Raw genomic sequence first — 25,361 nt, 5'->3', positions numbered from 1 at the left:
CGCTATCTTGTGTTGTTTTACAATCCCCTTTTTATACTGAAGTTCTCTTTGTACATATATAGTCAAAATGATTATGCAATTTCATTTTTTCTTCCCATGCAGTGTTTCTAGGATAAGGTTGTTTTAAACAAAAACCTTAATATTTATTTTAAGACTTGCTCTAAGGTCTTCATGACGGTGATGATTTAGCCAAGCTGGCCCGCTTGCCAGACTGCTTGCCAGTGCTTGATCTACGATTTGCTTATCTGGTCCTTGGATCTTGGCAGCTGCCATGGCACCCCACAAAGTGTCCCCTTGCCCAAGACTAGCCCTCTTGTAAGACTGGGTTTCAACATAAGACCCCACATTCTCAATTTATTCGGGAAATGAGATATTCTCTAGGAGCGAACATTCAACTGAGTCCTTTTAATTGCCAAAACTACAAAAAAAAAAAAAAAGGCCAATTTTGGTTGAAATTTATTCTAAACTGTGCTATTTTTAAAAGCATACACTTACACCCTCTAGGTTTTCTTAGTGGCTTCACCTTCTTCCACTTTGATCGGACAGCAAAATCACGTTCAATTGATTTTCTCCCGTAACATTTTCACTGGATAGACTGTGATGAATAACACGCACCTGTCAAATGCCCAAGGGCCCTCAGTGCCCAAAGGAAACCCCAGTCACTACAGCCAGATCCCTGGGGGTCACTCCCGGGTCCTCTCTCACCCTCACTGTTGACACCATTCAGTGGCCCGACCCTGCAACCTGACCCCTAAATGGTTTCTAACCTGCCTTCCGGCATCCATTCCACACCTCAGGCCCTGCTCAGCTCCTTCGCAGCTGGTCAGTATCTCTTCCTTTCATCTCTTCTCCCTGAACACATTCTACACAAAGTTGCTGCAGTGACTTAGCTGAAATGCAAATTCATCCACTTCACCCCTCTGTTCAAAAGCTTTGAAGGACTCTTAGTGACAGTGCAGTGGCAATAAGGATCAAGTAGGGCACCTGTTAAGAAATGCTAATTCCCGGACCCTACCCTGATTTAACGGAGAGCTTGATTTAACAGGTTTTTCTGGAGACAAGGCTAGAAATCTGCATTTTATTTATTTATTTTTATTTATTTATTTATTTTAACATCTCTATTGGAGTATAACTGCTTTACAATGGTGTGTTAGTTTCTGCTTTATAACAAAGAGAATCAGTTACACATATACATATGTTCCCATATCTCTTCCTTCTTGCGTCTCCCTCCCTCCCACCCTCCCTATCCCACCCTCCCTATCCCACCCCTCTAGGTGGTCACAAAGCACCGAGCTGATCTCCCTGTGCTACGTGGCTGCTTCCCACTAGCTATCTATTTTACATTTGGTAGTGTATATATGTCCACGCCACTCTCTCACTTTGTCCCAGCTTACCCTTCCCCGTCCCCGTGTCCTCAAGTCCATTCTCTAGTAGGTCTGTGTCTTTATTCCCATCTTGCCCCTAGGTTCTTCATGACCTTTTTTTTGTTTGTTTTTTAGATTCCATACATATGTGTTAGCATACGGTATTTGTTTTTCTCTTTCTGACTTACTTCACTCTGTATGACAGACTCTAGTTCCATCCTGCATTTTAAAGAGGAACCTTGGTGATTTTGAGAACCTGGTTGCCCTTCATGGGCCTCAACACTGGGCCAGTAGGTAATTCCACGCCTGGCTCATCTGGGTCCCTTGCCTGGAATTTCCTTCTGCCTCCTCCCCTGGTCCCATAGCAGGCCTAGGTTTTGGCGGAATTCCTGGCAGGACGAGTGTTAGTATATATGCCAGTCCACCTGTAGCGAAAGGAAGGCTCCAGAAGCTGGAGAGGAATTCAGGATCTGACAGCAAGTTCAAGGTAACTCCTGGTGAGCCTTCTGGGTAGACAAAGCACACACAACCTACCCTGTGTGCTTTGCAGCCTCCTAACCATCCACAGTCCCCATTTAAAACAATCCTCTCCCCTCTTACCAAACTGAGAGTGGTCCTGGGACTTTGCTCCTCTAGTAAGACAAAATAAGTGAAGTCTCTAGTATATTTCTCATTCATGCCACGATCTTTCGTCATCAAGCCCCCTCCAATCCTATGGCTAATCCTGGGCCCAGAAAGGAGGGATTTAAGGAGTTCCAGTAAAAGGAAAAGTTGAGCTACACATACGGTCCATGGTGAGGTGAGGGCTGTGCCAGATGGGCAGGGCTCCAGCACCCCGCAGCCCTACCAAAACCAGAAGAGCTATGCTTTGCCTGGGTTTATGTATTGGGTTCCGTATAAGATTTCAGCTGATAACAAGGCTCTAAATCTGAAAATCATTGCTTCAGGCCAGCACACAGAGGCTCAGGGTATTGGAACAGCTAGCATGACCCCCATCACACCGCCCCTCCCTTTGCCCTATATAAGCAGGTGATTCTGATTGTAGGGCCCAGGAAGTCGGATCTTACTAGCTGGGTCATGACTGTTTGGGTCCTATGATTAAAGAGCACCTTGTGGAAAAAGCCAAAAATATGAGAAAACATTTTTCCTCTTCCTCTCCTTCCTAGGGTCCAGGCTGCTGAGAGTTCTATTCTTCCCCCTATCTCACCCTTTAAGGAAAGAGGGGATACCAAGCCCATGCTAGCAAGGGGAAGAGTAGGTTTCTTATGTGCACAACAGTGTTAAACACTATAGAGTATCTATATTCTAAATGTCAAAAATATCTTTAAAAATGCATGGCATCTTTTATTGAAGAGAAATTTAATTTATTATAATTTTGGTGTATAGTGTCAATCCCTTGATTATTTTAGTTTTCATTATCAATTGTGAATGAATAGAGGCCCTTTGAACCTATGACAAGCTGGGCACGAACGTGGCCTTCAGGAAGGCATACGGTACACAGGTGGGGTGCTGGGCAGACTTCCCGAATTCAACTCTCTGAACGTTTTGAAAGCCACACCTGCTGGGCCAATGCTGTTCCAGGCTCCTGGGCAGGAAGGGCTGCCAAGTATGCAGAATTCTGCCAGATTGTGCAGTTATTTTATTAGGCAAATAAATGTCTACAGATTCTAGTGCAAAACCACTGGGCCCAACCCAGTTTTGTACAAACATTTTCAAAAGTAAAAGTGGAATACATTATCAGTCACTCGTTTTCCTAATTATAGTTTTTTTGGCTAACGATCATTTCGCTTCCTTCTACATATAATGTCTGGAATACTTGCACAAAGAATGTCTTTAAGCGGAGGTCAGCCCCAGTGGGAGTTACTTAAGAAACCACTGGATACCCTAAATTTTACACAAGTGGGACACTTTAAGGAAGTCCATCTCGACAAAAAATTTCAGGCATAAATTTTATAGAATCATAAATTATGAGAACTGAATTCAGTGACTAGCTGAAGGAAGACTCAGGAAAAAAGAGGTAGAGGAGGGCTATCAATCCTTTAGTGCTCTTTATTAGAAATGAAACACATGATAAACTTCACCTGGGATTCTAATTTTAAACTTTCAACTAGAATTTTCTCATAAAGTTTACATCTATGATGCTACAATATGGTCAAATGCAATCTGATTTCAGAGATTCTTAATTTGGAGTAGCTCAAAATCGGTTGCTTGTTGTGTTTAAATAAATCAAGCTGAAATCTTCAACGAACCAATGCCAAGGTTCTTTAATTATTTTACGAATTAAGGCATCTACTGTACATAAGACATCATGGTAAGCACCCTGGCCTCAAGTAGCTGACAAATAATTGTGCCTGTCTCCCTTTACTTGTAGTTTACAAAATGTAACTTTACTAACATTTATATAGAATATATTCTTGGTAGTGGTTCCCTTTATTTGTATGTGGTTCCCTTTTTATTAATGCTCTTACCTTATATTAAAATTTGTCTTATAAACTTTTTTTTAGCATTTAAATGGTGACCTTTTCTCATCCCTTTACTTCCAGTCTCTATTTTCAACAGATGACTCCCTCTCCCTGTTTAACAGATGAATGTAATCATTTACCTTATTATGATTATTGATATATTTGGATTTATTTTTGCATCTTTCTTTGTGTTTTGTTTGCTATTCTTTTCCTCTGCTTTTTTTTTCTTTTCTGTTGGTTTCTAAAGTTTTTAATAATACCACCTGCCTTTCTTCTTCTGCTTTAGAATCTAAAGATTTTCTTTCTACTATTTTCACAATTACCCTTACATTTTTTAATGTTCTAAGATTTTTTTCCCCCAGATATGTGGTTCTGACAGCTTAAAAAATACAAACGATAACAATGCAGCTTAATACTTGAGAAGTACTGAGGAGAGGTGCATAATTTTAAGAAATCATTCATAAATGGTCAGAAAGATGAGTTGATGGAAGAGTCATTTAAAAATGTTTAACGTTCAAATTTGATTAATATTTTTCTAGTAAAGTCTGAAGTAATTTGGTGTTTCTATATTTCTCCTGAATCTGGAAAGATCTTAGCACTTTTAATTATCCATTAAACACTGCCCATCCCATCTTATCAATGTTGTCTAAATCTAATCCTTTTTTAACACAAAAAACTCTTCGCACTCAGTATTTAACTCATTCTACCAACAGGTGTTAATCAATGGCTATATTCACTGTTGCATCTTGTGTCCTGCACCTTCCTTACTTCTCCTCATAATCCATCTTTTAATGATCCTTTTAGTGAAGTCGTTAAGTGGTTAACTCTTTCTATGTCTGAAAAAGTCTATAGAGTGATTGTGTAGCTGGATATAAAATCCTAGGTTGATGGTTATTTTCCCTCAGCACTCTGAAGGTATTACTCTGCTGTCATCTGGTATCTACTGTTGCTGATGGGAAATCTGCTATCAGCCTAATTATGCTTCCTTCACTGGTCATCTGTTTTTCTTCCTTTTCCTTGATATCCTGCAGTTTTACTCTAAAATATTTGAATGTAAATTTAACTTTGTTTATTCTGTTCATAGGCTGTGGCTTTGTTCTACCACGTCTCTAGGTCTGCCCTTTAAAAGCCATAGTCCCAGTGATGGGTCAGCAGTCGTTTTGTCTGGCTTTCTTTGCTTGGCTGTGAGGGAAGTGTGGCTCCCCACCTGAGGCCCTGAAAGCACTGAGCCTGGTGCTGGCCCCCATCTTGACAGGGAGCCCAATGGCTGGCTGCCGCTGCCCCATTCTGGACCGGAGCTCAGCTGGCCTGTGATTTCACCACGGCTCATCACTCTGGTATTGTTCCAGGCATGGGGACCCTCTTTGGATTTCCTTTTTAAATATTCTTATCTAACATTGCTACGTGTTTGGGGCCAAGGGAGAGCGAAATCTCTATACCATCTCGCTTGGGGGTCCTGTATGGGCTGTTCATGCTTTTTTTCCTTCAGGGAGTTCTATTGGAAAGAATATGGAGTGCAGAAATGTGTGTGATGGATGTGGGGAGTGCACCTTGCTGAGTCAGAGGAAAGATGCTTGGTAAAATGTCAAGTCCATGCCAAAGCAAGGTCACGTGTTTATTGAAATGTGACCATTTCTGCTTCATGAGGATGTCAGAGGCCAAAGCACAGTTTAAGCCGGACCTCAAATAGTATGATTCCTGAGGATTCTTCTTACAGACCCTGCAAGATATTAATATATTGTAGCAGGGACTTTATTATAATGCTGTTGCTTTGAACCTTTTAATTGCTTCAAGTGTGTCGCTGAAAGTTCCAATATGTGAAGTATACCACGAACACAAAAATGGCATAATCTTCCCTCTACATTTTCTTTATTAGTATTATGTAGACTCTAAACTTCTGGAAGGAAAGCTTCCTGTCTCCTCTCTGTACGATGGTACCCACCCAGGGCCAGGCAGGTGCTCTTTTATAGCTCATAAAAGTAGCCTTTGAAGATGATGAGATTTTAATTTGAATTGTGCTATGCCTAGCAAATCACCATGGGAATCTGGTAAAAGCTTTCAGAAGACACTGCTGTTTTTCAATAAACAACATCATAAAAAATTCAGCAGCAGAGTGAAATGCAGAATGAAAGTACTGGTGCATTTTAATCAGAAAATGCTTAAATGATATTGTGGATGAAGATATATCATTATGGATATATTTTTTTAGTAGACATCTGGAGGACTGAAATGTCATTAAATGACCTCTAACCCACTCCCTGCTAGAAAAAGTACATTCCAGATTCGGGCTCCACTTAGAGGAATAATGACTTTGGGGCTTTGTGATTCTAGTCTCCAAGGCCCAGAAAAGCCATGTGGCTGGACCTCTGCCACCAGCAGCTCTGCCGTGAGCTCTGAAAATGCTATCTTGGTTAACCAGCCCCCTGTGGGCAATTCTGCCCTGTGCATTCGGCCCAGCACATAGATGGCAGCAATCTTTGCAAAAGGGGGCTATGCTGATTCAATTTGGAAGCATAGAGTCAATAGGACTCTCTGTCCTTCTAGCACGACTAATGTTGAGATGCTGATCAAGCCCTTAAAATAAGCAGGAGGACAGGTTTATGGAGAGATCCACCACCCTCTCTCCTACCTAGTCACATAGAAAAATAGGTCACCACTCTGTGGGCTTTCTGTGGGGTGGTAGTATGATATCATTCGAGTGGATTGCCAGTGGCTCTTATGGGTCTACAGTTTTCCCACTCTAGATCTTAATAAAACCATGGAAATACATTTTAACTTGACTGCTTTCCGTGCAACACCAGAAAGAAAAGATGCCGGTAAAACTGAGGCCAGAGATCAGAAGGACCACTGCAGATTTTACTTCAAAGTTGAGTTATGAACTGGAAAGAAATGCATCACTCACCTCATATCTGTTCATTTCACCTGTTAAAAGAAGCCTCAGGAGTAGGCTAAGTCCCCACACAGTTCAGTATTTCCTGGAGGTAGTACTAGGCAGACAAATCAGGGGCTCCAACAGAGCTTCTCCACCGACCTGAGACTTTGTGAGTGTAAGAATGGCAGGAATTCCTGGGAAACCAAGTACGTTCTTCAAGGGTTTTTACACCATAAAAATTATTTATGACTCCTTTGGGCCACACAAGTTTCTAAAAGCCACAGAAACTGTCTTAACCTCATAGAATTTTGATGATTTTGCCTTCCCAGCTGAAGAGGTTTAGAATTCCCTTTTCTTTCTTTCACATCCAATAGTCTAATAGTTTTGGCCTAAGAGGCCAAATCTAACCACAAAAGTCACACTTTCAACTTCTGGTTATCCAGGGCATAAACAACATGTCTGTAGATCTTTGAAGGCTCACAGCCTCTCCTTTCTGTGGCCCTGTAGTCCCAACTCAGAAGGTCATACAGAATCCACAACAGGTTTAATAAAGAGAAATTGAAACTAAAGAGCCAGAATGATTATTTTAGATGAACTGGGAACTGCAGTTTCTTAAGACAGTGTAATCATGAGTGACTAAGAATTGACTGGGTGCGAGAACTATAGGAGTGAATAGGCGGTTCTGTTTTTGAATGCATTGATTAAGGGCTATCAAGGATTCAGCAACATTGGATAACGCAGTCGTGGAAATACAAGGGCTTGACAGTTCACCTCACCCCTAGAAGGAAAGCTATGCAGTGAGAAATACAAGGAAAGCAGGGTGAAAACTAAAAGAGCTTAGTAGTGGGGTCCGGAAGGAGAGCTGTGGTTTATAGGGAGCATGATTCCCGTCGTGAAAAGACTTACTAGGACCACAGTGAAACCCTTGACTGACAAAGTGGTGAATAGCCACCTGGTGGATTATTTGTGGCAAATTTAAAAGCGCAGGCTGGCTTCCTACTCTCGGGATATTTTCAAATCACCAACTTACCTCTCCACCCTTAAGTCAAAGAATAAGAATTCATTTCAATATTAGCCCAAGAAAAACACAATCAGAGGAGGTCACAATGCTAGAATACCGTTATTAATTCCAAGACTAAATACAGTTGATTTCAAAGCTTTCACCAGAAGAGTGGAAAATTTCCCCAGGGGGTTATGATTGGTTTCACTCTTTCGGTAACCATACTGTAAATTCTTTGCTTCTTCACTTTTAGCACTAAGGGCTAGATAGTTTCTCAAAGTACAATAAGCCTAAGGATGCTGCTTTGATTTAAGAAGCAGAGAAAAGGAAGGGAGTTATTGATATGAAACGATTACCGTTTTTCAAAAAGAGTAACCAACATTTTAGAAAGTCCCATTAGAGAATCCTCGGTAGTCCTAGACTATTAGGGAGACAGTGCCCAAGACCTTCCTGTCTGCAGCCCACGACAGTTCTCCTTTAGAGAGAGTCAGGATTTAGCAGGAGGTATGTGCCGCTCAGTCCTATAGAAGGTGGAGGAGAAAATCATTCTCCTTATGCTACATTCTTGCTCTGGACTTGTTAGGTCTAAATCTATCTCATTGATAGTCAGAATTTGGGGATTTAAGATGTCAACTGACATGGGAACAAATGCATTAAAAAACAAATGTCATCCCTAGCTGCTTCTCCTTGCCAGTAAAGACTGAGGGAAGCAGGTGGTTATTAACTTGGAGTACAGAGTACAGACACTCCCCCACCCTCGCAAAGTGGTATGGGGCTATAACTGTATTTCAGTATGATTTGTTTTGCATTTAAAAACATTATTCTGAGAGGTCCTTAGGCTTCACTAGACTGCTAAAGCGGTTCATGACATGAAGGAGGTGAAGACCCTCCGTACTGGATATGGACAGGAGGCGTATGTCTCTGCCGTAAGATGTATTTCCTAACTTGTACTACAGCACTGGCCCATCCAAAACTGTCAACAGAAGATTATTTTTTACCAAGATTTTAAAAATTCCATTTCAAAGAGTTGGAGAGCAAACCACAACAACCACCAACAAATATTTTTATGCAAATAGAGTCCCCTTGGTGGTTTAAGTGCTTAAAAGAATTTCTGTACTTGACACTTAATCTAGCACAGTGGTTCTCAAAGTGTGGTCCACAGATTGCTGGCGGGACTTGAGACCCTTTTAGGGGTCCACAAGATCAAAACTATTTTCATAATCATACTAAGGTGTTATTTGTATTTTTGATGGTGTCAACATTGGCACTGATGGTGCAAAACGGTGGTGATAAGTGGTTGGTTTGTTAGCATGAACCAAGACAGTGGACCAGGCTTCCCTGGTGGTGCAGAGGTTAAGAATCTGCCTGCCAATGCAGGGGACACACGTTTGAGCCCTGGTCTGGGAAGATCCCACATGCCGCGGAGCACCTAAGCCCGTGCGCCGCAACTACTGAGCCTGCGCTCTAGAGCCGGTGAGCCACAACTACTGAGCCCACGTGCCACAACTACTGAAGCCCGTGTGCCTAAAGCCCGTGCTCCACAACAAGAGAAGCCACCGCAATGAGAAGCCTGTGCATTGCAACAAAGAGTAGGCCCTGCTCGCTGCAACTAAAGCCCACGTGCATCAACGAAGACCCAACGCAGCCAAAAATTAATTGATTAATTAAAAAAAGAAAAGACAGTGGACCAGACGTGACTAGATATCATGGTACTCTTCACCACTGCACACACTTCAAAAAATTTTTTAACTTAAGAATGTCTTTGAAGGAGCAGTAAAAACTATCAGTTGTGCTCAATTTCAGCCCTTTCAACTCTGAGGAGATAAGGGAAGATTGCATAAAGCACTTCTGCTACTGACCTCTCGGCAGTCTGGTGGAGCCTAAGGACCCACTTCTCAGATCAATGTGCTTGAATGTGTAAAATAAAACATATGATAGTAGAAAGAAAACAAAATATATTGAATTATTTATCAAAATACTAAAAAGTCGGGGTAAGTAATATATGTGCTTGTTAAAATATTAAATAACAAGATTTCTCAGTGGGTCTAATATCTACCATCATATCAATCCAGGTATTATGGTAGTGTGAATGGTTACTTAAAGAGATCTCCAATAAGAGTAATTGATATAAAACAGAAATGAATTCTATTGGTGACATTATAGGTATTGTGAATACTGCTATAGTTTGTTGCCTATATTCAAAAATGAAGGAAATGCTAAGTTAGTGAAAATAATGACGTATTTTTTTCCTCTATTGGAGTTCATAGACTCTCCTGGACTTTATCCATGGACAATTATCACCACCTGACTACTGCCTATTATTTGTCTATCTATTTGTTTACTATTTGTTTCGCCTCACTAGGGTATCAGCTCCAAGAGAGGTGGGACTTTGTGTTGTTCAGAGCGGTCCCAGGGCTTTGAAGGGTGCCCGGCCTGGAGCCGATATTCAGCCAGCATTTCTCAAGTGAATGAGGAAGTACCATCAGTTCCAGGCCCTACTCAATAAACTTGGCCCATCCTCCTCTTTCCACTTCTAGGTCAGACTCCTAAAAGAACATCACTGCAGATTTCAAATTTACACCTCTTATAAATATTGTGGTTTGCAGCCAGTCTCATTATTTGATCCAAACTGTTTTAGAAAGAAGTTGGTGCTTTGAAAGAACTTCTCAATCAATGAATACAGAGCCTCCTAGCACTGTTCTCTGGGGGTCTGGGGATGATCAGCGCCTACTACTGTTCCCTACTGGCTTTCACAGAGAAAAGGCAAATGACTGAAACACAAGAATTTTCTGCAAAATCCCCAAAGTAAAGCTTCTGTGCGCTAAGACGGAAAATATGAATCTGAAAGTCTGTATATCTGGGATTATAATTTTATCCATGAGAACACCCTGGTGTCATGTGAACGAGGTCAGACAGGTAAATGGAGAAGTAGCATCCAGTTAACTTGTACCTGAATGTTTTCTTTGGCTTCTCAATCTTAATGCACTAATTTGCTTAACTATTCAAATTCCAAAGCAAGAAAGATCTCCTTGGTGTCAAAGCTTAGCCTTGCTCCTCCAATATTTTTATTATAAAATCAACCCATGGGATTCCCTGGTGGCGCAGTGGTTGAGAGTCCGCCTGCCGATGCAGGGGACACGGGTTCGTGCCCTGGTCCGGGAAGATCCCACATGCCGCGGAGCGGCTGGGCCCGTGAGCCATGGCCGCTGAGCCTGCGCGTCCGGAGCCTGTTGCTCCGCAACGGGAGAGTCCACAACAGTGAGAGGGCCGCGTACCGCAAAAAAAAAAAAAAAAAAAAAAAAAAAAATCAACCCATAGTTTATTATAGAATATACGGTTAAGCGAAAAAAGGAAAATAAAAAGCAACCCTAAATCTGCCACACAAATATAAATATTTTAAAATAAAAGATATAAGGAATTAAAATATAATAGATAAAAAGAAAATTTTGGTGTATAACCCTTTTTAGTATTTTTTATATGAAAGTCTATTTTGGTTACTGTGGGTTGTCCTGACTCTAATGCCAAATTCCAAATAAAAGATTAAAAGAACAAAGGAAGCAACGGTCTTTGAACTTTATTACCCTACACACATGTTTTTCTTTTTATATTTAAGTGTGAAATTTCTTCACAAAGTGGCCCTGTTTCTTTAGTTGCATTTCCACTGACTTAAATGTTCCTCCATCTACATTAGAAATGGAGAGGAGTGGAATTAATAAAGTAAAAACTCACTGATTACCCAAAAGCTCAGGAAAGTTTGTTATTTACCATATGAACTGGCAACTTATTATTAACTCTTGTATTTGAGGAAGAGATGTGAAGATTAGACAAAGCCTTCACCTCTCAAATGAGAATGGTCAATGGCCCTGGCTGGGCTTTGATGTCTCAGTTTTACAGGTCCCGTTTTGGAAGAGTAAACGTGGCTGCCTTAATTTAGTAAGTTATCTGATAACCTGGAAAGACACGGGACAGAGTTGGAGACACATAATCTGCATTTGCTGTTGTGAGAACAGATGCTTCTATTAACGCAATCCAAGTTGTTTTCAGTTTATTTGAACGAGGATAAAGACCACTCACTTTTGTTTATCCATTATTTTGGTAAGGGTCTCATGGGTTACTATTTTTCCCCTTAATGCCGTGGCCCTCCGTCAAATCAGTCTACAGTATTGGTAAAATGCTAATGCAGTTTGTAAAAAGTAATGGAGACCCAGGTGTTGGATTTCTGCTGCGGCTTAGCTACTCCTTCACAGAGGGAAGGCCCTGAAATTTCTGACTTCAATATTCCACCTCGGTTCTTCCCTCCCTTCACTGTCCTAAATCCTTTTGAACCTTTTAAACTTTTTAACCAAGGTTTTTATTTGGGGGCACTTACTGAGGTCAAAGAACCCCACCTTCGTGAAGTTCCCACAAAGCCATAAATTGCTTCTTTAGAAGTCTAGAGGCTTCAAATGATAACAAGAACACTGTGAATTACATGTTTCTTGTATTTTCAAAGCCTTTGAACATCTATTATCCCATTTTTACTGGCTGATGGAGGATGATGAGGTTCCTACATTTCTAGAAGGGCCATTCCAGAGGAGCAGAAGTGGCTGTAAAGCTCACTCCTGGCTCACTCACTCACTGGTGGTAAAAGGGTGTTGGAATGTGGGTGGGAGAGAGTGCAGGCTCTGAGCTGCTGACTGACAGGCCAGTGAATTACCATGAATTAGCCGGAAGCAGGGCAATGTGGAGGAGGAACCAACGAGCTGCATCCTTGGAAACAGGCAGAGGTCTCCTTTGAAGAGTGGATTTGGCAATGGAAAGAGGCGAGTTGCAGTGTTGAAGTGCAGAGGGCTGGGGCGTGGCTGGGAGGGGGCAGGGAGCATGAGACAGTGCATCACCTCGCAGGTCTACACCTGCAGGTTAGAGACCAGAGAGGCGGCCTCCTCTGGCTTCCTGCCTGTCTTTCAATGGAGAACACCAGCCGAAATGAACGTCAGGAAGTTTAGGCTGTCCTGTTTTTTAAATAAGTGAAATTAACCAGGGAATTGACATCATGATGCAGGCTCTGCCTACCTGTCCAACCTTGGGTTCCTGTTCCTGCCTCATCCTTTATGCCCCAGCAACCTTTGCTGTCTTTAGTTCCTCCTATGCAGCAAGCTGTTTCAAGTTATTCCCTCTCTGTCTGGCTGCCTTCTACTTATTCAGCAAGACTCAACTCGTGTCATCTCCTCCAGGAAGCCTCCAGACATGACCTCCACAGCCGTCCACTGATGCTTGTAGATAATGCCCTGGTGTTAGGACCCAAGGGCTATGTGCCTGCCTCTCCCCTTAGACTGTATTTCTAAGAGCAAAGTCTATCTTGTTTCCCCAGCCCTTACCACTGCACGTGGCCCAGAGCAGACGCCCAGTGCCTGTTTGGCTGAATGATACACGTTTGATAAATGAACACATACACATGCGATGAAGATGAAGAGGGTTGAAGCAAGGAATAAAACTTGAACATGGGGCTTGCCTGGTGGCGCAGTGGTTGAGAGTCCGCCTGCCGATGCAGGGGACACGGGTTCGTGCCCCGGGCCGGGAAGATCCCACATGCCGTGGAGCGGCTAGGCCCGTAAGCCATGGCCGCTGAGCCTGCGCGTCCGGAGCCTGTGCTCCGCAACGGGAGAGGCCCCAACAGTGAGAGGCCCGCGTACTGCAGAAAAAAAAAAAAAAAAAAAAAAAAAAAATTGAACGTGAGCTTCACAGCAATAGCAATTTATGTCCTATTCCCTGATGGTCCCAAGTGCCAAGAAAAGGGCCTCTCTCTTACTTTTTATTTAAAAAGTGTTTTTCTTTTTTTTCGGTACGCGGGCCTCTCACTGTTGTGGCCTCTCCCATTGCGGAGCACAGGCTCCGGACGTGCAGGGTCAGCGGCCGTGGCTCACGGGCCTAGCCGCTCCACGGCATGTGGGGTCTTCCCGGACCGGGGCACGAACCCGTGTCCCCTGCATCGGCAGGCGGACTCTCAACCACTGCGCCACCAGGGAAGCCCTAAAAAGTATTTTTAAATAAATTAATAAGGAAGAAACGTTTTTGGAAGTGGTGCAGAAGTGGTGATTTACAGATTCTTTTGCAATGTCAGAAGATTTCAAAGAGCTTTGCTTGAGGGCAAGGGCTGCTGTCATGACAGACCTGCTTTTTCATCTGGAGGCAGGCTTCCCGGCATAAGCTTCTTCCTCAGCTGGGTCATGTGCACTAGAAATATTTTTAGTAGCTCTCATATTTTGCAGTTTGAAGTGACTCTGAAACCTGCGTCTTCTGACTCTCAGGGACACCTAGGGCACATTACTTTCTACAGTGGCCAAAGTCCCTGGGCTTCTTTTCATCCTAACCTTTCTTGGGTTGTTCTCTACAGATGCTGTGCTCTCAGACGCTGGAGCACATGACACAGGCAGCATGCACATTTTATTTCCCAGGCTGGAGAGTGCAGAGCTGGGAGGATAAACAATTCCGCAAGAAGCTGCCAGTGGCCAGGCAGGCAGGTAATTAATATCCTCTGGTCTGTGGGTGGGAGTAGGCAGGAAGAACATCAGTTACATCACTGGGCTGTAATGGGTGTTACAGTCCTCTTCAGAGGTCATCTTGAGGTTGAAACACACTTTCCAGTAGTGTCTGCCTTTATAAACGTAAGATGCAGGAATTCATATGAGTGGTAACGGAGATAACTGTACCAGACCCAACATTTTACATAATTTCATAGATTACCAGTCCCTAATCATCACTAGAGGTATGTACGTATATCCGTGTTACCTTCGAAGGTAAACACTTATTCAGCAGGGGCAACTCTGGAGTCAGGTGACCTGGATTCAGATCGGTGGCATATGACCTACCACTGATCTGCCATCAGTGGCTATCAGTGGTAAATGTGTAACAACCACCCTTCCTGAAAAAACAAAGACCTGATTTATAGCATTTGCAGATTTCCATGGTGTGAATACGCCTACCATGGCCAAATTCAAGCCACCATCTTGATGTCAACTAAATAGCACAATTCCTGAAAATTTAACAGTTGCTCAGAGCCAGTCCAAGCCAGCTCCAGAGCACCATTGGTTGAAACCCAGGCTCTACTTCTTACTAGTTGTGAAAACTTAAGCAAGTTACATAGCTTCTGTAGTCCTTAGTGTCTCATCTGTGAAATGGGCATAATAATATTTATCTTAGAGGGATGCTGTAAAGATTACATGAGATAATGTACGTGTGGCAGGTATGAACCTCTCCTGCTGTCGGGAGAGTAATTGACCAATGGTCCGAGATGCTTTGCTCTGAGTCTATCACCTCATTCCTGCTGAGGCCACGGGCTGCTCTAAGCCAAAGACTGGCAGGGAGGTTATAGCAGGTCCATTCCTGCAAGCTGCAGGACTCCTCCGATGGATGACTTTGGCTTGAAGATTCCCCACTGGCTTGGCCAAAACTTTATTAGAGCTGCACTGTAGTCTGAGCTTCTGCCTACCCAATCCTTCCCTCTCTGTTCTTCACGGGGGTCAGACCTACAGCAGGTATGGTGTCTTTTTCCAATTCCCTTTTCCCTCACCAGCATTTCTCCCAATAAATCTCTGCATGTCCAATCTCATCTTGGCTTCTGCTTCTCAGAGGAACTTAGCATGCTAGTCACTTTAGACTGTGCATATAGCAAGTTCTCAATAAATATTTATTTTTTTAAAAAGAAGAGTGATGTGGGATTCCCTTGCCCTTGAGGACCTACTTCTTCCCCTGGTAAAGTGATCCTGAGACAGAACATCCTCTTTAGGAGAGACGATGACTATCAACCCAGGGGTGCCTCTGCCTACCTCACCAGGGCAATGCAGACCAACACTTCCATCACTATCTCCATTTTTCTAGTTTTCTTTTGCTTGCCCCTCCTAGCCACTTCCAACAATGATGAACTATCCTCCCTTCTCAAGACTTTTTCCCTCTGATTCTGTGATGCCACATCTCTATGTTATCCTCTTCTTGGGACTGACGCTCTTGTTTCCCACTCCTCAAAGAGTGCTAAAAAATGGGTGACCCACAGGCTTTTTATCCTCATCCTTGATTTCACCAAATGGCTTCAATTCAACAACTGTCAGCAAATAATCAGTGAGCACCGCCATTGCTCCAGACATGATCTCACCCCTCGTGGAATATAGATATAGATACAGATGTAGATATATGCAGATAGGTATATATAATAATAATAAGAAGAATAATCAGTGAGCACCGCCATTGCTCCAGACATGATCTCACCCCTCGTGGAATATAGATATAGATACAGATGTAGATATATGCAGATAGGTATATATAATAATAATAATAAGAAGAAGAATAATCAGTGAGCACCGCCATTGCTCCAGACATGATCTCACCCCTCGTGGAATATAGATATAGATACAGATGTAGATATATGCAGATAGGTATATATAATAATAATAATAAGAAGAAGAATAATCAGTGAGCACCGCCATTGCTCGAGACATGATCTCACCCCTCGTGGAATATAGATATAGATGTAGATATATGCAGATAGGTACATATAATTACCCTTTCTCTGGATACTGATAATTTCCAATTCTATAAATCTAGCCCAGCCCTCTCTTCTGACTGCCGGCTGTCTCCATTCACGTGAGCATCTGAAACTCAGCATATCCAAAGCAGAACTTATCTCTCCCGCCCCTCTGTACCTGTATTCCCCACCCACAGTAGTACCCTCCATCGAATTGCTCCAACCAGAAACCCAGGATCTTCCTTAACTCCCCTCATCCTCCAGCTCCACATTCAATCACTCAAGGGGCAATGGCTGATTCTACCTCAGACATGTGTCTGAATCTTTTCATTCCTATCAGTCTCCTCTACCATGCCAATTCTATCCCAAACCAAAATAGTTTACCCTGCCCTACTCCAAGCATCTTCCCCTTGCACAGGATTTCAAATGCAGATCCTGTCACGTCATGCCCCCCTCCCTGACCACAATTCGACCTGTCTCAGACTTTTCATTGTTTTCAGAATAAAGCCTCACATACTTAAGACATATTTGCCCCTGCCCACCTTTCCATCTGCATAGCATACCCCTGTGCCCTGCCTTCTAAAACTCCATCCATATAAGTTTTGTAGTACCTGGGACTCCTGATTTATGTACATACTATTCCCACAGCCTGATCACCTCTTCCAGGCACTTGTTTAATGTCTGTTTCCCTGACAGATTATACACTCCATGAAAGGTGGAACTACACCTGTGTTTTTCAGTACTGCATTCTCAGTATCTGCCAAAGCACTGGCTACAGAGTAGGTGCTGAATGCTTGTTGAAAGAAAGAGAGAATGAATTAACCGTATCAGAATATAAATAGTCCAAACATTTATGCACGAGACGTACATAACCTCGTGGATGGGTAGGTTCATTAAAAGATGCTGGTAACAAAATGCCAGACCTACCAGTTTTATTTATAATTAAAGAAAAGAACCCAGGAAGAAGAGTTTAACATTAAAAAAAAAAAAAAAAGCCGTCAATTTCAGTCACTGAGAGGGTGTGAGTGAGCATGTGTAGGTGTGTGTGTGTGTGTGGCGGGGTGGTGACAGGGGGTCCACCATGGTGATTTGGTCATCTTGAGATGACTGTGTCCTCCTTTTCTGCACAAGCATGAAACTGAACTAGGCTGTCATAATAAGGAGACTGGTGAGCAACAGACTGGAAAAGTTTAGGAGATGGCCATCACTTCCGGGCTTTATAATTTTGTTCCAGAACTTAACATACACCCTTTTCAGACTTTCCTATATTTCACAAATTTGTTCATGACATTCTATTTCTAAATTCCTTTCTCTGATAAATATCTGATTTAGCTTAGCCTTTACAGTCAACACCATCATAATGAGGGCAGCTCCATGTGGTATTTCCAACCTTCACACTCCAGTCTTAACTCCTTAAGTGAGTGGATGAGATGAGATAACCTCTATGTTTCTTTTATTTTTAATAAATTTATTTATTTATTTATTTATGGCTGTGTCGGGTCTTTATTGCGCTGTGCAGGCTTCTCATTGCGGTGGCTTCTCTTGTTGCGGAGCACGGGCTCTAGGCACATGGGCTTCAGTAGTTGCAGCACACGGGCTCAGTAGTTGTGGTTCACGGGCTTAGTTGCTCTGCGGCATGTGGGATCTTCCTGGACCAGGGCTCGAACCCGTGTCCCCTGCATTGGCAGGCAGATTCTTAACCACTGTGCCATCAGGGAAGCCCTCTATGTTTCTTTTCTGCCTTAAAAGGTACTATGATTAATTAAGGTCTGTTTTTTTTTCCCTCCCAACTCCCTGGGACCCCATGTTAAAAGGGCCCTGATGACAAATCCTGTTCCTACATTTGCCTTCCTCCTTGCTAATCTTTTTTCTTCCTTCTTTGTTTGTAGCCTCCTCTAATTTACCAATGATGGCGCGATCATAAGTCAAGGGCCTACCCAGTATGACACCATTCCAATAGACCCTGGTAAAGATATTTAATTGCTTCTTGCCACAATTTCGTTATTTGCAAAATGGGACTAATAAGGCTATCTTGGAGAACAGCACAATTTTGGAAGACTGTAGACTTAATGAGAAGCTTTGAATTTCTCAGAAAAAAAGCCTTTCGAAAACTTGGTGTTAATTCAGCCCTTGATGTAAAATCATTTATTTTGACTGAATTTTAAAATTCGCAATGCTAAATGTGGCTTTGCAAATAAATTAAATACAGGTTTTGCTCTGCAGAAGCCTGACTTCCACTAATAACATTTAGAGAGGATTACCTGAGGTATCTTTTAGCCAAAATATTAAAATTGATACTGGATGAAAAGTAGAAACCAAAGTAGTCTTCAGGAATAGGGTATGAAGCAAATAATGCCCTTCGCCAGGTTAGAAGAACTTTTTCACGAAGAAGAAACACTTCTAAAAATTAAATTTTGTTGGATTATCGATAACATTTTATTTACTTATAAATAATCAAGGGCTACAGACCTCAAGTTTAAAAGTACTATTTGCTAAGGCAGCTAAACCTAGCAAAAGTGTTTCTTTTTGCTTTTGATAGTAAAATATTAGTCTAATTAAATTGGTGTAACTTAATTTCATCAGCTATAATAGAGAGCTGAACTCCAAGACCTGCCGTGCCCTGGGAAGGGCCTTTAGGTCCGTAGAGGCAACAACTAACTCAGCTGATAACAACTAAGCATCCATTTTATCCAGAAAAAAAAATCCAGCTAATGATCAGTCATGGCCTAGAGGCAACTGAGAGACCTGTACATAAGATACAGATGTGCACATCTGTATGAATGGAAAAACTTGAGAAGGATACACTGACATGGTCATATATTTATCAAACAGTGAATCAATCCAATATTCATTTAGTCATTTATTCAACAAATAATCTTTGAGCACTTACTATGTGTCAGATCCTGTTATTTTATTTTTAAAAAAACTTTTTTTAGGTGCTGAAGAAATGCTGGTGAGTAAGGCCGCTAAGTTCCCTGTGCATATGCAGTAAATCCTATTAAGTCCTTCCTACATGATGGGCTCCAGGGAAGCAAAAAATGGGATGTACACAAAGCAGGGAAGATGATACGTGACCAAGAGCAGATGGAATACTTGACAGTCAGGCTGAGAAAGGACTAAGGAAACAAGCTGAGAGTCACACAGGATGAAAAGAGGCAGTTCAGCATGGTGGTTAGGGACATGGCCTCTGAAGCCAGACTGCTGGAGTCTGAATCCTAGTTTCATCACTTCATGGATGTAACTTAACTCTGGGCAAGTTGCTTAACCTTCCTGAGCAACAGGCTCATCATTAAATTGAGATCATGATAACATAATAATAATCTCATAAGATTGTGCTACGAGGATCGAGTTAAGTATTCAGGTACTAAGGAACAGCGACCCAAAGGTTGGGATCAAGAGAGAATGGTGATGAGATTTTGAAGGATGGATAGGATATGGATGGAGAGAGAAACGAGAAGAAGACGTTCCAGCTTAGGGTAGCAACATAAGGAAAAGAATGGATATGGGAAGGAGCCTGTTCTCAAGAGAGAATTTGAGAAGCTTGGTTCAATTAGCATTTAATTGGGAAAGCAGTAAGTCAAGGTTGGCAGGATAGGTACAGATTATTGAGAGTCTTGAAAGCCGCAGAAAGGACTTGAGAATTCATCACAGAAGGCAGGACACACCAAGCTTCTTGAGCAAGGAATTAAATGACAGGATGTGAAGTGCTGCTTTGGAAAACGAATCTGGCAGCACTATACAGGGTGAAAGGGCGAGAAAGTGGCTGAATCAGAGGAGGTTAGTTAGGAGGCTGTTCCAGCGCTGAAAAACGTTAAAGACCGTGCTAATGGCAGTGGCAATGGAGAGAGGGTGAGCGACGCTGAGAGACATTCTAAACAAAATAAAAAGGGTTTCAGTGCAGATTGGACTGAATGGATGAAGGAGAAGAACTTTCCCCAAAAAATCAGGGTAGTGGTATATTGATGATGTGTGTATATTATTCAAATGTTTTCAATTGCAGAGTGATCAGATTGGGCAAACAGAGAATAGGCAAGATGCATGAAACTGGCTGCACAAAACTCTCGCAGGATGCCCACGGAAGACTGAACGCGAGAACCCGATGAAGATGCAGAGCCAAGGTATTAATGGAAAGAAAGAAATATTGTGTGACAGGAGGAGCCCACCTGTGAAGGGCCAGAAACAGAACCCTCCATTCAAAGTAAATGATGAATTACTCAGGCTTTCACGTCTGGGGTTTGCACACAAAGGTAAAAGGCATATACTAACGTATGATATTAGTGATCTGAATTTAATGAGGGGAGCAGCTGGAAGTGACCAAGTTAAAGTCTCAGATGCATATTAAGTCAGAACAATTCAAGTGAGGGGTTTTATTTGCTGACTTCAACTTAGTTCCCACAAGTGAAGGAGAAATAACACTTATCCGGCGAACGTGCTGATCACACAGGGCCAAGAGAGGGCACGGTGGGAGATGCGGTGTCACTCAAGGTCGCCCACGGTGCTTCTCAAGTCCATCTAAAACTTAATGTTTCCTGGGGATGTATGTGGGGGGAGGGAGAGCTGAACAAGCTGATTTTAAAGTTTCTATAGAAAAATCAACAAAGACGAAAGAGCTAGAACAGTTAGGGGAAAAGATTAGTGAGAAGAGATTAGAGCCTACCAGATAATAAAATATTTAGTATATAATATTGTATAGTACATTAATTGTATTGATGATATTATTGTCTATTATATAATAAAATGTATATTATGTGATTATATATCAGTTTACACACAAGAGCACACACACACACACACACACACATATGTAATAGTGTTCTACTTTACCTAAAGACACAGATCAATGGAATAACATAAAAAGTCAAAAAATTGATCCCTCCAAAAATAAGAATTTATTATATGGTAAAGGCGACAGTTTAGTGTGAAAAAATAAATTATTCTGTAAAGGTTGTTGAGATAATTTGTTAACCATCTGGGAAAAAAAAGATATTGGATTCATATGTTACACCTGACAGCAGGATGGATCAAAGATTTTATATTAGACAACAGGAATCACGACAAAAACTCCGGAAGACACCATGGAGAATTTTTTTAATAGCTTCAGAGCGAAGAAGGTCTTTCTAAGTGTAACACACAACTTAGAAGCAGCATTTCACATCCTGACATTTAATTCCTTGCTCAAGACGCTTGAGTCCTGCCTTCTGTGATGAATTTTCAAGTCCTTTCTGCAGCTTTCAAGACTCTCAGTTATCTGGTCCTGTCCTGCCAGCCTTGACTTACTGCTTTCCTAAATAAATACGTGTTAATCAAACCACGCTTCTCACATCCTGTTTCCAAAACTGGCTCATTCTCACTTGCATTTTTCCTATGCTATTCATTGGTTAACCTATCCTTTTCCTCTTGGTTTGTGAAGCTTCTTTTCATTGAAATTTTTTACTGAGATAATTGTAGATTCACATGCGGTTGTGATGCTTTTTGGTTAAATATTATGATAATATATATTTTAAAATAAATTTATTTATTTTTGGCTGTGTTGGGTCTTCGTTACCGTGCATGGGCTTTCTCTAGTTGCGGCGAGCGGGGGCTCTTCGTTGCGGTGCGCGGGCTTCTCATTGTGGCGGCTTCTCTTGTTACGAAGCACGGGCTCTAGGCACACGGGCTCAGCAGTTCTGGCGCACGGGCTTAGATGCTCCACGGCATGTGGGATCTTCCTGGACCAGGGAGCGAACCCGTGTCCACTGCATTGGAGCAGATTCTCAACCACTGCGCCACCCGGGAAGCCCAAAGTCAAAGTCTCCATCTTGAGGAACTTTCCAGTTATCAGGAAAAACATTTTTGGACATAGGGAAGGGTTCATGCATATTCTGATTATGGTTTTCATGACTCTTATTTTGAAGTCCTGTTTATCAAAGTAATCCATGAAAGATGGTACTTGTGGTGAAGTTGCATTTCTTTTCATAGTTCCATCTTCTTCCTCATCCTCACTGTTTATAACCATGGCCCCCAAGTCAGGCTCTAACATTGTGCTGTTATGTTCAATCATGGTCTGGGCCCCTTCACTCATCGTGCTTGTGGGCCTCATGGTGCGCACGCTTTCTGAGCTAGCCTTCACCATGGTGTGGGAATACAGCTCATCTTCATCCGAATTTTCTTCTTCCTCTTCCAATTCTCGCTCTATTCCTCATGTCTTTTAGCCTTGATTTCCATAGCTTCTGTGATCAAGTCTCTTAAAATTGATACAGGTTTTGCATTCCTGATAAAAGGGTGCTGTAAAAGTTGTGTTGCAGTAGCCCTCTGCTCAGGATTCTTCACTAGGCACTTTTTAACAAAATTGGTGAAATCATCAGAACAAAGTTCTGGCTTCCTGAATGTTGGTGGTGGGTTTGTGGGAATCAAAAAAATAGCCTGGGGGTCTGGCAACAGGAGGAGGAATTCCCAGAGAATCAGACTTTGAAGGCTAGCAGGATTTGACTGCAGGACTTCGACAGGACTGGGGGAAACAGAGACTCCACTCATGAAGGGCACACACAGGGTAGTGTGCGCATCGGGATGCAGGGGGAAGGAGCAGTGACTCCGTAGGAGACTGAGCCAGGCCTCCCTGTTGGTGTTGGAGGGTATCTTGCAGAGGCGGGAGGTGGCTGTGGCTCACTGCCGGGACAAGGACACTGCCAGCAGAAGTTCTGGGAAATACTCCTTGGCGTGAGCCCTCCCGCCATTAGCACCACCAAAGAGCCTGCATGTTCCAGTGCTGGGTCGCCTCAGGCCAAACAACCCTAAATATTATGATAATATTATAACAATATCGATAGCTGACATTACACCTAGGGAACAGAAAGACACAGAAGAGTTTTAAGCAGGAGAAGGACAATGTCAGATTTGCACACTAGAGGCTATGACTGTGGGTTGGAAGATGGACTGGAGCCAGGCTGACCGCCTATGAGGCTTTTCCAGATATCTGGGTAGAACATGAGGAGGGCTTTGTTGATGACCCTGATGGGGAATGATCTGAGAGACGTCAAGGAGGAAGAAGCGACGGTCTTGGCAGCTGGACTGGACACTCTTGTGCCCTGCCTCCCGTCCTCTTGGCCACTTTTTCTCTAGCCATTGCTGCAGCCAAGAGATTCACACAGAAGTAACCTGAGAGCAACCTCGCTTTCTGTTCCCAGTGCTACACCCAGAGGAACCCACATGGCCCCCCTGTGTGCACAGCCCAGATGTGCGGGGAGTTAAGGCTTCATGAGGTGAACCTGACAACAAACGATGAAAGCAGTGGGTAAATGCTTTCTGCTTTCCTCAGTAAGAAACATTCTAGGGCAAATTCTACCCTGTCCTCCCACAGTGCTGGCAAGCTTGAGCCTCGGTTTCCACGGGAGTGACCAATGTCAGGACACGCCCTTGTGTTGACCTTCCCTCCTTCCCTCTCTCTCCAGTCCCCCACTCCTAGTCCCTGGGATCACTGTCCAAATTCTAAAACCCTTCCTCCAAACCCTTGCCTCAGGCTCTGCTTTCAGGAGGATTCCAGGTTAAGCTGGTGACTGATTGCATATGGGTTGGGGGGTTGGGGAAAGAAAGCAGGCAGGGATGACTCCAGAGTCTCTTGTATGGGTGACTGAACCGATAGGGGTACCACTCACTATTAATGGAATACAGGAGGAGATGGGTTTCTTTGTGTGCGGTAGAGGCAGAGAGTAGGAGCAGATGCTCATCTTGCCACAGCTATTCCCATCACAATGCCTGACGCTTTGCAGGTGTTCAAAGTATATTGAAGTTGTAAGTGGAGAGAAGAGGCAAACGTTGGTGCTTGGTCCACATTTGTATCTATTATTAAGTATGTACTGAAAGTTGGGCTGGGTGTTGGCCAGGTGGCTGTGAAGGGTGCTGGGATTAAAAGAGGAGATCATGTCCTATCATCTGAGAGAATTATATTTTAGTTAAACATAGAAGACATATACAAATGTGAAATAATTTGAAGGATTTTAGAAGCAATATATATTAACAAGTAAAAAATATATATTATTTATATTAGCATGTAAAAACTAAATATAATTCACACCAAGTAATAATTACCTGGAGAAATAAAGATGAGCAGTAATCAAGGTTGGCTGAGGTTAATCTTATTGTCTTGGTTTATTTTTTATTTTTTTGGCCATGCCATATGGCTTGAGGGATCTCATTTCCCCAACCAGGGATTGAACCCAGGCCGCAGCAGTGAAAGCCCCTAACCACTAGGCCACAAGGGAACTCCCTATTGTCTTGGTTTAGATCACTTTTCTTAATCTCATAGGGTTTTTATTTATTAATAGTGGTCAGATATGGGATGCCATAATTATAGTGAGATTTCATCAACAAAGTTTCCTCTGTCTCTTATTAAACTTGATAACTTTCTTTTATGCATCTGCTGATTCTTTTGACAAGTCTCATCCCAGAGTTTAGTTTATTTCAAAAACTGGCAGTGAGTGTTTAAAACTCTGCAGAGTGGTGAAGGGGCAGCCATCTCACTATAAAAGTTATACCAGGGGCCGCCCTGGAGGCTCAGTGGTTAAGAATCCGCCAGCCAATGCAGGGGACACGGGTTCGCGTCCTGGTCCAGGAAGATCCCACATGCCACAGAGCAACTAAGCCCGTGCACCACAACTACTGAGCCTGCGCTCTAGAGCCCTCGAGCCACACTACTGAGCCCACGTGCCACAACTACTGAGGCCCGTGCGCCTAGAGCCCGTGCTTGGCAACAAGAGAAGCCACCACAAAGAGAAGCCTGTGCACCGCAACAAACAGTAGCCCCCGCTCGCCACAACTAGAGAAAGCCCGAGCACAGGAATGAAGACCCAACAAGGCAAAAATAAAAACAAATTAATTAATTAATTAAAAAAAAAAAGTCATACCGGTAAAACCTTCCTCTTCAATGCAAAAAAAAAAAAAATGAGTATAGAAACATTTAGCTACATGTTGATACAATTCCATTGTGTTTTTAGTTTGTAATATGAAATGCGGAGCCATTTTTAAAAAGCTTCATTTGACTTGAAATCGAGTAGGCTTTGGTTAAAATTCTTTCATTTAATCATGAATGAAGATTCATGTCATGTCAGGGAAGAGTCTCCTGACATGGTGCCATATCCCTCTGCTTAGTTTCTATCCTCCCTGTAGTCGAAAGTATTTAGCCTTGTCCTTC

At 42.6% G+C, this 25,361-nt stretch overlaps 1 protein-coding gene and 1 pseudogene across 2 annotated transcripts in view; both read right to left on the bottom strand.

Annotated features, from left to right (window-relative positions):
* UST (uronyl 2-sulfotransferase) overlaps positions 1–25,361 on the bottom strand; it is a 300,372-nt gene that overhangs the window by 75,679 nt on the left and 199,332 nt on the right. The gene's annotated exons all lie outside the window — the stretch shown is intronic.
* LOC149747908 (serine/threonine-protein kinase 3 pseudogene) lies at positions 16,871–25,091 on the bottom strand (annotated as a pseudogene).

Source organism: Delphinapterus leucas, chromosome 12 (genome assembly GCF_059928025.1).
Source record: "Delphinapterus leucas isolate spDelLeu-1000000601 "Yukka" chromosome 12, BTC_Dleu_Yukka2, whole genome shotgun sequence".
Classification (NCBI taxonomy): Eukaryota; Metazoa; Chordata; class Mammalia; order Artiodactyla; family Monodontidae; genus Delphinapterus; species Delphinapterus leucas.
This window is presented reverse-complemented; position numbering and strand designations above follow the sequence as displayed.